The following is a 14,997-nucleotide window of genomic DNA, read 5'->3' as shown; positions in this document are numbered from 1 at the left end:
CAATGGGGTGGAGAGGAAACTAAAATAAATAAATAAGTTGCAAACACCTTCAGGTTTCATCATGGTAGCATCTGGGCAACTTCTTCTTCTTCAATGATTATAACATGACAAGCAGGCCAATGACAGTTTTGACAGGCACAGCTTGTCATGATGTGTGTGTGTGCGCATACATGTGTTAGGAGCTGTACTTGCTGAAATTCCCTCTGCCACATCACTATTAAAAATACAGGAGGAGACCTATGCTCTCTCTCTGTTTATCTGGCCACCATATCTTCAGCCACAGAGCTATGGCGGGGTGCTGTTGATGGTTCTTTACAAGTTTTTCAACTCTTCCCACTGACATTAGGTATGTTGTTGTATGTAAGTTCCTTTGACCTTTCCACTTTTGTGCTGGGAGATAGTTGTCATTCACTGGATGGAAGAGGGAAAGTGGACGTTAGGGCTGTCACTTAGTGAGGGTAGGAAGCAGAGAAAATGGACGAACTGTCATTCACTGGTGATGTGTCCACTCTTCTGTTCTCTCTGACTGACAGCACTCACCTTTATTAAGTTTGGAGAATGAGGGAGACATGTCAGTCACCCATTAAAATACAGGAAGAAGCTGATTTACATCAGCTGGAATCAGCCAGGCTCAGTGGAGCAAGGGTTAAGACACTTTAACCAGTTGCTTTGTCACTTCAATACATGCTTAGCAGAAATTAGTGGGTTTTAATAATTCCATACATCATGATCAAGGCAGGTTTTGCTGCAACAGAGTAAATTGCACACCTAAGACAGTTTCCTTCAGTAAAGTTTGTGATGCTATTGCTCATCTTAGAGGAGGCTGTTCCATATTCTATCATTCATGTATAAAGTGATTCTATTCTGATTTGGATCCCTACTATGCTCACACTGAGACAATAAAGAGTTTGGCATGGAAGGGAACATCACAAATATATCAAGTCGCAGCAACTTTTGTTTTCTGTGCCAAAAATCTCAATGGTATTTACAGAATCTATATTATGTTTAAAAAGCCCCAAAAGTTAACACATCACATCTTTTAAGAATAAACATAAGTACAATTCCTATATGTATTTATGTTGATATACTGTCCTATTCATACACTCAGGCCAATGAACAGCATTTTAAAAAACACTAAATGTTTGCCTACATAAAGAACACATTGCTTTTCCTCTGAAATATATTACCTCCTGTTTTAGCTGCATCAGGTCCCCAAAGGGAGCCTGTACTGCTATCATAGTGAGAATATGCATCTGGGTGATTCCATGTGAATAGTCAAGATAAACTTTTTGTTTCACAGTTCAACAAAGAATCCATAAAGGTCAGTAACTCTGGGTGGCTCCAGGTCAAGATATGTGCATGTTGCATCAGAAGAAGCTTTAAAAATGCCCTGAGTGAGAATGTCGCTGATGACAAGGCAATGCTGTTTAGGGAAGCAGATCAGTGTGCTACATGTACAAGCTCATTCATGAATAATAGAGCGGTCTGAATTTGGGCCTGTGTTCACAAGAGTGTTCTGGAATGAACTTGGGTGAATGAAGCTCCAGGGGCAGAGTAAGCAAACTGGCCCAATGATTAAATAAAAGCACATGAGATTGTAGATTCAAGCTCTAAACAATCATATTTCTAGTCATGATCTTTCACTCCTTTCAAATATGGGGAACAGCTTTTCCCCAAGATAAGGGGAACTATTTTTTAATTATTAAGAATATTTATATACCGCTTTTCAACATAAAGTTCATGCAGTAGTTTACACAGTGATAAGATGATTCCTTGTCCCCAAAGGGCTAACAACCTAAAAGAAACACAAGGCAACATAGCAAGAACCATTGAATGGGGTGCTACATAAGGTTGAACAGGGACAGTTGCTCTCCCCCTGCTAAATATGAGAGGCACCACTTTAAGATACCTCTTGGCCAAATTAGCAGGGGTAAACCATTAGGTTAAATTAATTGTACCCATCTATCCCCATTGTCAGACTGGCAGTCATTTGGGATAGATATCAGGAAGGCCATAAGAACAAGCCCTTGGATGTACTGAAGATCAACAAAGGAAGGGTTAATTTGTTTTGTAAAAATAAATCCATAACGTTTTAATGGCTTGGTGGTATAGAAATGCAACAAACAAACAAAAATAATAATAAAATAAAATAAATAAAGAATAACCATCGTCCTTCAAAGGGAATTGACTACAATTGGATTGCATCCATAATGCAATGCAATTCCAGAGCTGGCTAAGCTTATAACCAAAAGGGCAAAGGCCAACAGTCTTTTAGGTGCGACAGTGTACTATTATCTTTAATATGTTATAATATGAAAATTTTAAAAGATTTTCAAAGCTGGTATGCAAAATTTATTCTTCTTTTTTGGCATTGAAATAGATGGATTAGATCTTTTCCTGCCAGCTAGAACATTTTCAAGGGTAGATATATATTTTTTTGTTCTTACATGAAGGTCCTTGTGATCCCAAGCCTACTATTATCCATAAATTAATTTCTGGCAATGCAATAAATTCTAGGAAACCCAATAAAACCACAATAGTACAGTTAATTCTTTGTCATTTTTCTTTTCCTTTCTTTTTAAACAAGCGTTCCATGAGAAAAGGAGGAATAGCAAGCAGTAAATGTTTGCTGAGGTGCCAGCCTGGATCAACAGAATGAATTTATGTTTCCAATTGTTCTCCCTTACTTGTCAATGCTCTTTAATTGCAGTTGACACTCTTTATTAGTTCTGTTGGATGGGGCCAATTTTGGAATGTCTTGTATAATGATTCTCAGGAGCCTCCAGACATATTTTCCATGCCTACCAAAATGCGACTGACCAGATCCTTCAGCCCTGATTCAGGCAGAGCTTCTTCTATTGTCAGATAAATAACTGATTTTATTAAGGATAAGGATCATGGATATGTTGTGTGTGATCATACCTGACCGATGAACTGAAGAGATCCCAGAGGCAAAAGAGCCAGTGAAATTTATCTTTTCTGGCTTCTTCCATAAAACTGGTGCCAAGATTTATTTGAATAACCATGTATAATATTTTGTTTTAACTAGAGAGATGAACCATTCAAAATTTGGATTCAGCTCTGATTCTTATTCACCAGTATTTTTTTTTTTAGCTCTCTGGTCCAGTTCCAGTTAAGGCACTGCCTTTAAAAAGTGGTTCAGATAGTTTGGATCAGTTCTGAACCAATTTAGATACATTTCATGCAGGATAATATTGAGCTAATTTGCTTTCAGTGCAGCCCTATAAATGAATACAATGATAATTATGTGACTCGATAACAACACTTCCCCTCCAAAACCCCTATTTTTATTTTTTCCACAAACATCCTGTTTAGGATGAATGGTAGAATGGCAGGAATTGCAGAGCCAAGAAAACACAAGAAACTTTCAGCATCACTTCAAGAATCCACCATACTGAGGCCAGGTTGCTGGACAACAGGCTGTGAGTGGGCAGGTCTTTACTTGAGCACTGTGAGGACTACCTGTCCAAGGCCCTGCCTATAGTCTCTCCTGCTCTCGTGAATAATACAGTTTCTTCAAATAAAGCTGGAGTAGATGGGAGCCCTCACCATCTCTCAGAAGAATCTCCTCCATGCCTGATTACTGATTTTGAACCAGTCACTACTTCTTGTGTTTAGGGATTTGGTTCTGGCATAGGTTCATAGCAACCATGAGATTTTAGGTTCAAGTTCAGTTCTAGTTAACTGAGAAACCACATTGAACTGGTTTCATGGTTCTGATTCAGTTCAACTCCCTGCCTATATATCATTCAAGCTTAAAAATCCAAATTGCATTGTGCAGGTTTGGGGATAAAGGAACATTAATAATCCCAAACAAACGAATGAATACATTCTGCAGTGTTTGGGAGTTAATTTGGTGTGGGACACACAGTTGATAAACCCATACTGAAAGTTTATCAGCGAAACAGATGATGGAAAACTTCTCTTGCAGTTTGCATGAATTGTAATGAAATAAAACCCAGAGATGTAGGGAACCCAAGCAATCTGGAGAAAATTTAAAAATATGAAAAACATAATGTTTTGATTGTGTTAATTGTGTACATGGCTGACCACAGCTGAGGTGGCACCTCATATGGCATATGGCAGCAAGAGCACCCCCAACCCTGCCTTCGGCCACCTAGCCCTATCTGACCTGGGGGTGATAGCTGCCCCTGCCCCAGCTGCTCAAGTCCCACTCTCTCTGCCTTTCCAAGAGACAGGGGCTAGAGAATGGAATGGCAGGAAACATGGACTCCATACTTCCTGACACTCCCTTCCCTGTCCCCTGCCTTAAGGCAGGCTGAAAGCAGGACCTTTTCAGCTACAGCCTGGAGAAGGAGCAATAGCAATGGTGGTTGTTGCCACCACCACCACCACCAAGTAGAAAGTGGTGGGGGAGGGTGGAAATTAAAGCTGTGGAAGTTACCACCTGACATAGTCATTGCATTGGAAAGAGGCTTTGGAATAGGACTGTGAAAGGAGTGGAAATTTTGCTGTTTGATATGCTCCACACACTATGGTAGGACAGTGGCAGATCATCAGCTACCTCAGATGTTGGGTCAGCTGGGGCCGGGCCTGATTATGTAGTTTATTGTGGATTGATCACCAGTGTGGGTAAAGTGATCAGATGGTTGTTTCATCCATCAGATGGCTGCAAGGACAGTCAACCTACCCTATCACAGGGCATATTGGCCATGTGAATTAGCCTACTCAAGAAGGCACACATGTAGCTCTTTAATTAGAAGGGAGACAGGTGTCTTCCTTCCAGGCCATCCCTCTGTAAGCAGAATATTCTTTTCACAGCACTCAAACCCTGACTTGCAATGCTATGAAAATACTATTCTCATTGTAATTGTTACCTGAGAAAGAGGAGTGTAATATCGACGTGTGACTGTCAAAGGCACCTATTAAATAGTTCAAAGGCACCTATTAAATATTTCACTATTGTCATGAGAAACAGTCATCTCTCCCCATCATGTCTCCAACTTTCTTGTACTTCTAGATTATTTATCAATACTTTTTCTGTAAAATATGAATACTTATCTTATGTACCACATAACTCTTTAAACAGGAAAAAAAGTACAAGGCTACCCTTTACAGCAGTGTACCATCAATATCTGACATCTTCTCCCCGCCACCCCCTCTTTGAAGTATAGATGTTCCACCCATTCAGGAGTTCATTTTTGTTTTTAAAATATAAGAGGGGCAAATATGCTTTCACCCAAGACGAAGATTCCCCATTCGTCCTTCCACAATCTACAGCAAAAAATCCACTTTTATATATTTGCACCTCATTTCCAAACTCCTGTGGGATCAGTGCAAAAATGGTGCTACAACTGCTGAAAAGAAAAGAATACCAATAGAAGTCCTAATGCAGGCTTCACCATGGGCTGTTATGAATTAGCCAACAGAACAGAACACCATTAACTGCCAAGGGAAAGCCTGTCGCTTACAGCTCATTCCTCAAGACAAAGGAAAATGTGTATCTAGTCCATTAGGTAACTGAAATGTGAAAATAGCTCTATTTTTCTTGGTATGATAATACAGATTTAGAGCCTCATTTCCGTTAAAATTACTGGGTTGAAATGTCCACTTGGAATTCTTATTATGATTGATCTATATTTACAGGCAAAAACATACGTACTGAAATCTACGGGTAAACAGTCTGTCTTTTTTGAAGGATGCTGAGTTTGGAGACTTGCTTTAGGAGATAAAAGGTCAGAATTATGCAAGAGAATGTGTACTTGGCTGACACTGGTGGCCTCTCACTCAATGACCTTCAAATTGGTGTGTAATTGAGACTGAGATGCCATTCATTGGCTGATGTCAACTTATGTCAAAATGATTAGGTATACCAGAATACCAGGATCATGGTAGAAATAAGGATTAATATATGTTGTAGGCTGAACAAATAGTTCAGGGACTAATTTTGGGTTTTCTTGGTGTGACTTTGCACATGCTTACAAGTCTTTGTCCCCCCTCATATGCAATGTTATCTACTGTTTTCTCATGAGGAGAATGACAAAGAACTTTTGAGAGAGTCCATCAAGTGTTTGGGTCCCACCATGCAGAGCCCATAATGGGGTGAATGCAGATCACCACGTGGTGATCATGTATATTTAACTGGCCCATGTGCCAATGCTTGGTTGTTGGTTACCTTACTGTATGTTGTTGGTTGGTTACCTTACTGTATGCATGGGGCAGGAGAGCTAGCTCGTCTCATGTCATCATGCTGAGGATAAGAACTTGTAAGATTGTGAAGTGTTAGAACACTGTTTTGGCATACTGTAGTTTCATCTAGCCAGGGGTACTCTGCAGAGCCAAGTTAGCAGTCCAGAAAGAGGACCAGAATCAGACTAAATGAATGGAATATATCAAGTCACACTAGTTCAGAGTTAAAGTCTCAGGGCAGAACTGCATGTTATTTCAAGAAATTTGTGTTTCCACAGTACAAAAGTAGAGGATCCACTTGCAGAGAGAATCAGTAGTTGGGAGGCTTAATTAATTAATCAGTACCCACTGACTGCAAATGCCCGAGACTGCTCCTGCCCACCCCACCCCCAGTGAAGTTCATTTCCAGTTCTGAAGCCCAGATGTGGAAGAGGGAACCAAATACAGTTGTTGGCGAGGGGGAAGGGAAGAATTAGTGGAGAGGAAAGGAGTAAGCACCTGCTCCTGCCCATTGATTCTTTCTGCATGTCCCTTCCACATACTTACATTGGCATTATGAGGGAAACACAGGATTGAGAACTATGCGTTTCCTACTTCATGCGTAGTTCTGCCTTCTGTTGAAAAGAAACATAAGCAGAAGCAGGTTAGCAGACTGAAACAGTGGGGACTACAACTAAAGTTTCAGCCAGCTTTGGAACTCACCTAGCCACAATGTCATCCCAGCTCCCACTTTCTTCTCTCAGAGCTGGTCAGCTGGTCTGGGAGAAGGTGGTCAGCCTTTGCTATATGATGGTACCAGACATGATGATATTAAAGAAATATCAGGTCAAGGAGGAAGGAGTTTGAAGTTGCTGCACAAACAGAATATTGCCTGTGTCCTGGCACAGGGAGATAATGAAGAAAATTGGGAGGGGTGGAGCTTGGGGGCCCTTAGGAGCCTTTGAGCGTGGATTCTTTGAACCCATTTAGCTCAATTATAGCTGCTCAATTATAGCGACACTCCTGGCAGGTGGATATGGGACCACTGCACAGGCCATGGGTCCACCCAAAGTGAGGATAAGCCAGTGAGGCAGCAGGTAAATCTTCATAACACTAGAATACAGGCAGCAAGCACCTCATTTAGTGAGTAGCACAACAGGAAACATATATTGGTTGTTTCTGGCAGCAGTTCATTGGTCTTACCTGCCCCCTCACTGGCCTTCCTTCATATTATCTTGAGTTCAGATGAAGGCCATAGATTTCTTTCTGTTTCTTTATGCCATAAACAACAAACTGCTGACATAATGGACATCTATCTCATAGCCATTGACCGTTGCCCTGCACTTCTAGAAACCATTATTGTACTGTAGCACAGCAATGTCTTAGAAATCTAGAGGGTTGAAGCATAGTAGGATTTAATTAGCTGCCAGACTGGGTTTCTTCTCTTAATTTCTTCATGTTCTGGGCTTCTTTGGACTTGCCTTGAAGGGTCAATATAAAGAACTGAAACGAATTTGTTTATAGCAAAAATCCTTTCTATGTAGAAGTAGCCACATAACCAGTAATGTGTGATGCAGCTGTCAAAAATTTCTTACTTTGTGTGTGTGTTAAATATGGCAGCAATTTTCAAAATATATCAATCTGCCAAGTGAAGAAAAGCTAAATGATGCAAAGTCTACATTTTTTTGCTGATGCTCTCTATGAATATTCTTCCTGGTGGACTTTCTGTGAGACATGATGATGGATTCCTCACAAGAGGCCCTGGAGAACACTCAAAATACTGACATGCCATGTTGTGATGCTAATCCAGAGAAATAGCCTCTTGTAACTGGTACTTTTCTTGGAATCATTCCCATTTGCAGTCAAAGGGAAATGGCCATGATGAAATCTAATCCATGATCCCAATGCAAATAATTTGTATGGGATTTGAGTTTCCTTTAAAAAAATGAGAACAATAACAATAATTTACAACTTGGGCAAAAAGTATAGTAGGAACTAGCTAAATCATCATAATCAATTACATTTGTCAAAGTATCCTACAGTGATACTAACAGGGCTGGGAAATGGAAAGATAAATGCTGAATGGGAACTGGTAGCCTTCTTTATATTTAGCGAGTCTGAGAGGTTTGACAAATATCTTTAGCTGCTGCTCAGCTTTGTCTATGGACAAATCAGACTTTTGATCTTGTATTTGGTGTCACCTTGCTGAAACACAGGGTAAGGGTTGGAAGTGGGAGGAGAGGGGGAAGGAGTCCTGTGATAGTTTGTGTGAAAAAGAAGTGATCCTTCTAGGTTTTGCAAGTGAGGAACAGTGAGCCGAGGACTATTTTGGAATTATTTTTGGAAGACCTATACACCCAAACACACAAAAACACTCATAGCCCCAAACATTTAATCAACTCAGAAGTACTCAAATCAATCCATTCTGTGTCACAGAAATACACTCCCTGATTTTCCTGCACTGAACAAGAATTTGGAACCTCTTGTAGAACCGCCAAGGTCCTTTCCCACTCTAAAATTGATGGCTCTGTTATTTTACTACCCACTACCCTGCCCATCCCTGCCTTGTATCCTTAGCCAGTAGCATGCAATCTGTCTCAATTTTATCAAAGTTGCCTCAGTAACTTTCTTTCCCTTGGTACCAGATGAACATGGCAATCTTTCCTCAACCCCCACCTCACCATAGTAAACATGGATATCAGTGGCAGGTTAACACTAGTTGGATAGCCCTTTTACATGCTTATAGCCAATCTTGAGATATCTAGCTGTCAGTGCACCAAAGCAGCAGGGCACCAGTACCATAACAGACATAAGGACAAGAACTGGGGATAAGCATGAAAAAGGATTGTTGTGATAGTCATGGGCATCCTTATCTCAGCTGAAATTTTCAGTGGTGAGACAAGTCCTTGGGAAAGGTTCAAGCACACCCTTGTACCTCAGCAGGCTGAAGAACTTGTGTGGAAAGAGTTGCCAGATTCCAACCCAGAGACTCTGAGACAGCGTGCTGCAGTGTTACCTCCAACCTCCTTCTTGAATGGTCCCTTTGCTTGACCTTCTCTTCTGGCTGCTATAGCAAGCAGGACTTGAGCTTTGCTCCACAGCAGGCAGGAGCTTTTGCATAAGAAATACTACATTTTTCTGTCCATTCAGTCTCCCTCAATGCTTCTTAGTTTTCCAGTCTAAGTGGTCCACTAAGTACAAGACTGGATATCTTATACTGGCACTGTGTATAGTGGACAATCAGCTGTGAAGCAACAGGAAACAATTCATTTTTCCCGCTCACAGCACCTGCTCTTTTCTAAAACATATTAGTGTTGTTATAAATCAATGAACATGGTATATAATAGCAATGATGCCCTTGAAATCTGTTAATACCGCAGTCAATGAGTGGTTTGCAAGAGCATTTGCTGCCCTTGGCTTCACCTTGGGCTATTAGCTCACAAATCGGTCATTAGCCAGTGGTAATGAACAATTTTGTAGGGATGATTGCTTAAACATTGCCCACCTTACAAAGAGAATTATTGCTCAACTGAAAAACGAAACCTTATTTTCAACTCAATGGACCTAATGATCTTACCTTATTTCCCATCCTATGATGGTGTGAGATCATAGAATTGAAGAGCTGCTTCTCCGCCTGCATTCAATGACTTATCTTCAGGGGGGAAAAATCTCCATCTTTGTATTAATTCCTGAAGCACCAGTGGATGAAGACAGATGGCAATGAAACCAATGTAGCTGAAAGTGACTGCAATGATAATAGATTCTTTATGATGTCCAGAAATTCTGGAGTCTGTCTCATCAGGTCTGTACTCAAGCCTAGTATTCCCATCTGTGTTGAATGGCCTATACCTTTGGTCTTATTGGAAATGGAACAGGTAACAATACTGTGCTAGATGGAGGGTTTGCCCAGGTTGTTCTACCTCTTTTGCTACCAGTTAGGATGCCACAATAACCACTGATTGCGATAGTACTGCTATTATGGATAGCAACATAGGAAGCTGCCTTATACCGAGTCAGACCATTGGTCCTTCTAGCTCAGTATTGTCTACACTGACTGACAGTGGCTCTCCAAGGTTTCAGGCAGGAGATTTTCCCAGCCCAACCTCGAGGTGTTGGGGTGGTGGTGGAAACTGGGACCTTCTGCTTGCAAAGCAGATGCTCTACCACTGAGCTACAGCCTCATCCCCAAATCTGATCCTTCAAAGAGGATCAGATTGTTGGTGGCTTTCCTCTAGTTATAAGTTGGTTTGATGTGTTGTTTTGTTTTATTCTACTTTTTCTTTTGGGGGGGCTCAACATGAAACTCAAAATACCCCATTGTTTCCCATGGATAGCTCCTAGGGACACCAGAGTGTGTTGGGTGGTAGGGCACAATGGGTGCTACCTACCAACCATCCAGCCCACAAAAGAAATGGGCAAATGATATTTTAACCTTTTCCCCAAACCCCATAGGATCCTATGTTTGTTATACAAATGATTTTAACAAACATTTGTTTAAAAAAGCCCGCTTGCCCATTTCTTTCGTGGGGTGAGTGGTAGCCACTTTGGAGCTGCCTTAGGGAAACAATGGGATGTTTCGAATTTCCTCATTGATCCCTATGGCCAGAACAAGCTGCATTCACAGAGTGCACTGTAGGGATGTGCGAACAGGCAGGGGCAGATTAATGCAGAGGCAAGATAGTCACTTGCCTATGGTGGCAAATTATGACAGGTGGCAAATTCTGGGGTTGGAGGCAAGTTAAATCTTTATAAAAAACTTTTTTTAGCTGCCGCTGTGCAGCGGGGATGGACAATAGCAGAGATGGGCATGACTGGCGGGGTATGGGAACTTGTGAAGGTCAGGAGATACCGAGTCGGGGAAGGCAGAGGGTAGTGGCAGCAAGAGCTCCTTCCCTGAGCCCGCCTGCCACCCGAATGACAGGTAGGGCCCTTTTCAGCCACTTTTGAGCCTCTGCACAGGTACGTGTGTGCGCACAGCCCCGAAATGAGCCATAAATGGCCCGACCTGTCATTTGGGCTGCAGGTGGGTTCAAGGAAGGAGCTCTTGCTGCCACCTCCCCCGCCTCAGTCTCCCCTCCCTTCACCCTGCTGGCCAGCCCCCATCTCCACTACCATCCCCACAGCACAGCAGCGGTTGAAAAACGTTTTGTTTTTTAAAAAAAGATTTAACTTGCCCCCAACTCCTCAAGCCATTGTGGCAAATCTTTTTTGCCTACAGGTGGCAAAAAGACTGATCCGCCTCTGTGAACAAGCTCGAGGTTGAGCCAGTTCACCATCGAACTGATCTAGCTTGAGGGCTCACCCTTGAGTTGGACCAGGCTCAGTTAGGCTCAACCTCGAACTGAACGCCCCCCACCCCCGCTAGCTTGGGGCCGGTTTGGGGCTTCTAAACTTTTTTTTTATTTTTTTAATTAACTCAGCAGCGCGGGTCCGGCAGCCTCGGAGGGTGCTGCTGCGTCTGCAGGGGGGATCTCCTTAGTCTTCCTCTCCCTCCACTGGCCTCCCCCCAGTCGTGCAAGGGCCCTTTCCACCTGTTTTTGGTCCATTCTGGCCTTTTTTCCTGGTGGTGGCGGCCATTTTTAAGATCGCCATGCATGCACTCTGGCCATTTGTCTGACCTGGGCCATGACCCAGCCACGCAAATGGCCAGGGGGCATGTGCATCAGCCCCCCAAATTGTCCCCACCACTGGGAAAAGGGACAGCTGAATAGAGAGTCACAACACTCTATTATAACTGTGCAGGCGCGCTGAAGTGTCTCACAGTGCTCAGGGGCCGCTAGGCAGGATGGTCAGGCCCCGTGGCCTCTCCTGCTCTGCCTGCTACCGCTGCTGCCATGGCGGTTTGGCCTCATGGTGGGGCACTGGCGGCAGGTGTGGGGTGGTGGCAGGAGGCCCCCTGGGACTTTGGAGGTCACAGGCTGGTGCTCCAGCGTCCGGGGGTAAGTGCGCCTCTGAACAAGAAGCAAGGAGATCGCAAGCCAATTGGAAGCCAATGCCAGAAAACTAACCCCCCAGGGAAAAACAGGCCTCCCAAATGGCACTCAAAATATTGAAACATTTCAATTGAAATGGGGTTGTTTTGTTCTAAGCTCAAAACAGGCCCTTTATTTAGAGGGTGTTTTGTTTGAAGCTCAAAACAATTGAAGGCCCTTTTCAAGTCAAAACGGCCCATTTCGAATCAAAACATTTTGCACATCTCTATTCCAGAGTCTAATGTCCTCACTTGACCATATGCAATTAGTTTTCAGAGGTGTACTACATCAGAAAATGGAGGTTCTGTTGACCTTTTATGGCTACTAGTTGCTGGTAAACTATTCTACATGAATGTGGCATACATGAATGTGTTGAACCCATTTTTTAAGCCACCAAAATGAATTCCCCCTTCTCCCCTAAACTTATCTTTTTTCCTTTGAGAAGACTATCAGTTTTTCTACAAATGGCACTTAAAAACAGGATTCAGTTTTAAATGTGCCATTTGAGTAGCCATTATGTTGGATTAAAAGAAAAGAAAGGGGAATACAGAACCAGATCGTCTTTGTGTAGAGCAATTGTGGAGAAATGAAATCCCAACAAATAATATCCTTTCTATTCACACAACTGCCATACAACGTGCCACTAACAAGTTCCTGGTGCTTGTTGCTGGTGAGGAGCAATTGCCTCCCAGGTGAGTAGATGGTGACTCAGAACAACTGGTCTGCAGTACAATCCTCAGCATGAGTTTCTTAAAAAAAGATCAATTGGACATACTCAGTTCAGTGCTGACTTGTTTATTACTGCCACATGGTTACTATTACGAGCCATTACCTTCACACTGGAAGCCTATTTGCAAAGAGCGCAGTTGTTTGTATCCATTTTGTGCTGATCAAGGCCTAGTAAATTAAGATGATGACTCAGTCAGCAGGGTGTCTGTCCTCTATGATCATTAGCCCTCTTCAGACTTTATGAGTGCAAGCAGCACTCACAGTTACAGCTCAGGAAGCAGAGAGGAAGTCCCGCCCTGGAGCTGTCACTCACCCGCTCCTGCCAGTTATGGCTCCATTTGTCTGAAGGGGAAAGCATCATAACTCTGATGACTGCCCGAGGTTGCTGCTCACCGAAGCACCGGCCGTCACTTTTATGGTGCTTCCCACTTCAGACCAACAGAGCCATAACTGTGAGTGACTGGCTGGGTGGGGGGGATGAGTGGCAGCTCTGGGGCTTTTGTCTTTGAAATATCTTCTATTTACCTTTTTCTTGCCTTAAGGTCAAGTCATATAGGAAAGGTGCAATGAACTCTAGTTAGCTGTTTGCATTCCTGCAGCTGCCTTAAGGGGAAAAAGCCTGGAAACTGCTTTTATATCAGATAGATATTTAAGGTTGCTTATGCTCAGAGTTCCCTATCGCTTCACATGTACTTGGGCTACATTTTGGCATAGAAGCAAATTGTGGCCGGTCTCTGAGGAAACTGCCTCAATTATGGGATTTCATCTTCCAACCCCTGCATAGCTTTGCTGTAAACAGGGGCTAGTGTTTTTTCTTTCTTTCTTTTATTTTGACTTTGGTCAAATGGTTAACTAAAGTCTGGGAAGGGGAACAAACAATGAAAGCCTCCTATGCAGCTGCAGTCGTGATTGTTCTATATCATCAGTGTCCAACCTCAGCTCTCCTGAAGATGTTAGTTTACAACTCCCATCATCCCTGATTATTGGTCACTGTGGATAGGAATGATGGGAGTTGTAGTCCAACAGCAGTTGAAGGGCCAAGGTTGGACACTCCTGTTTTATATGTTCCTCCGTGTTCTTTTGAAGCTACATAAAGGTAAATGTGTTTTTTTAAAAAACCTCAAATAGCATTGCTTTTCTTTCTTTGGATTCCCCCCCCCCTTTCACAATTCTAGAATTGCTGAGTTTTCTATCTGTATTTTTCAGAACCTGTGATTAGAGCGTTTTTAAAAATCCACGTATGTATTTGTTGGTGGGCTATTGCAACTTTTGGAAAGCTGGTACATTTTCTGAATGTATTTGCAAGGTTGTATTCTACACCTCTCTGTGTAACTCAGCTGAAGCATGAATTGTCTCTTGCAAGCTAGAAGGAGGAACTTGTTTGCCTCCTTTCTTCCCACCTCTAGTGCAGGGTCACAGCTCTGAGCCTTTTTGAGATCCCAGGAATAAATAATAAATGCTACACCAGCTGGACTGGCAGTCTGCAGCCTTTTATTCTGAACATTTCTTTTTAGAAGAAGGATTTACTTTTCTATCCTATTGTTCCTCAAAGAATGTTCCCACAAAATAACAGATCTTTGGGTTTTTGGGGTTTTTTTTTTTTTTTAACCATCCTGATATTTTGTTGTTTCAAAGTTTGTGCAATATCTTTGATTTTCTCTCTATATATAGACAAGAGTGCTTTTGAAATTACAAGAAGTTCCACGTGCATACAAATGTCCTTCTCCAAATGTCTGTTCCATCTTAATGCAACAACAAACCTCTTCTTAAGGTTTCAGGAGCAGAATTTTGCTGGAAAATAGGAAACCTTCATTTTCAAGAAAAGGGTTTTAAAAAGCCCCCAAATGCAAAATTCAGATCTGAACCTATTACAAACCCATAAAAAAATCAAAATGTATTTTGCAGTTACTTTCCCCAGGCAAACAAAGATGACTATACCCAACCAACTCTAAATACAAATATTGGTGTATTACATAAACACAAGTGCTATTAACCTTTAAAGACAAAGCAATCTCCATGATGCTGGATCAACAACAGCCCCATTGTATAATAAACACTTGTATGGCTGTTCCAGGTGGCCATGTTGGCCAGAAGCAAGGAGGGCCAGGCAGCTCCTTTCTCTTTCCACTCCACACAGGGAGCTGTA

General features: G+C 42.3%; 1 long non-coding RNA gene across 3 annotated transcripts in view; it reads right to left on the bottom strand.

The window, feature by feature from the left end:
* LOC128344599 (uncharacterized) overlaps positions 1-13,102 on the bottom strand; it is a 34,674-nt gene extending 21,572 nt beyond the window's left edge. For 2 of the 3 annotated variants that reach the window (XR_008315937.1, XR_008315938.1), the window contains exons 1-3: positions 12,955-13,102; positions 9,728-9,895; positions 6,718-6,785 (exon numbers count right to left, since the gene is read on the bottom strand). This is a non-coding gene — a long non-coding RNA (uncharacterized LOC128344599). Of the gene's footprint in view, positions 1-6,717; positions 6,786-6,873; positions 6,954-9,727; positions 9,896-12,954 lie in introns of all 3 variants that reach the window. The other variant, XR_008315939.1, reaches the window with a different exon arrangement.
* Between the last annotated feature and the right edge of the window lie 1,895 nt (positions 13,103-14,997).

Source organism: Hemicordylus capensis, chromosome 2 (assembly GCF_027244095.1).
Source record: "Hemicordylus capensis ecotype Gifberg chromosome 2, rHemCap1.1.pri, whole genome shotgun sequence".
Taxonomy (NCBI): Eukaryota; Metazoa; Chordata; class Lepidosauria; order Squamata; family Cordylidae; genus Hemicordylus; species Hemicordylus capensis.
The sequence above is the reverse complement of the archived record's forward strand: the minus strand, read 5'-3'. Positions and strand labels throughout refer to the sequence as shown.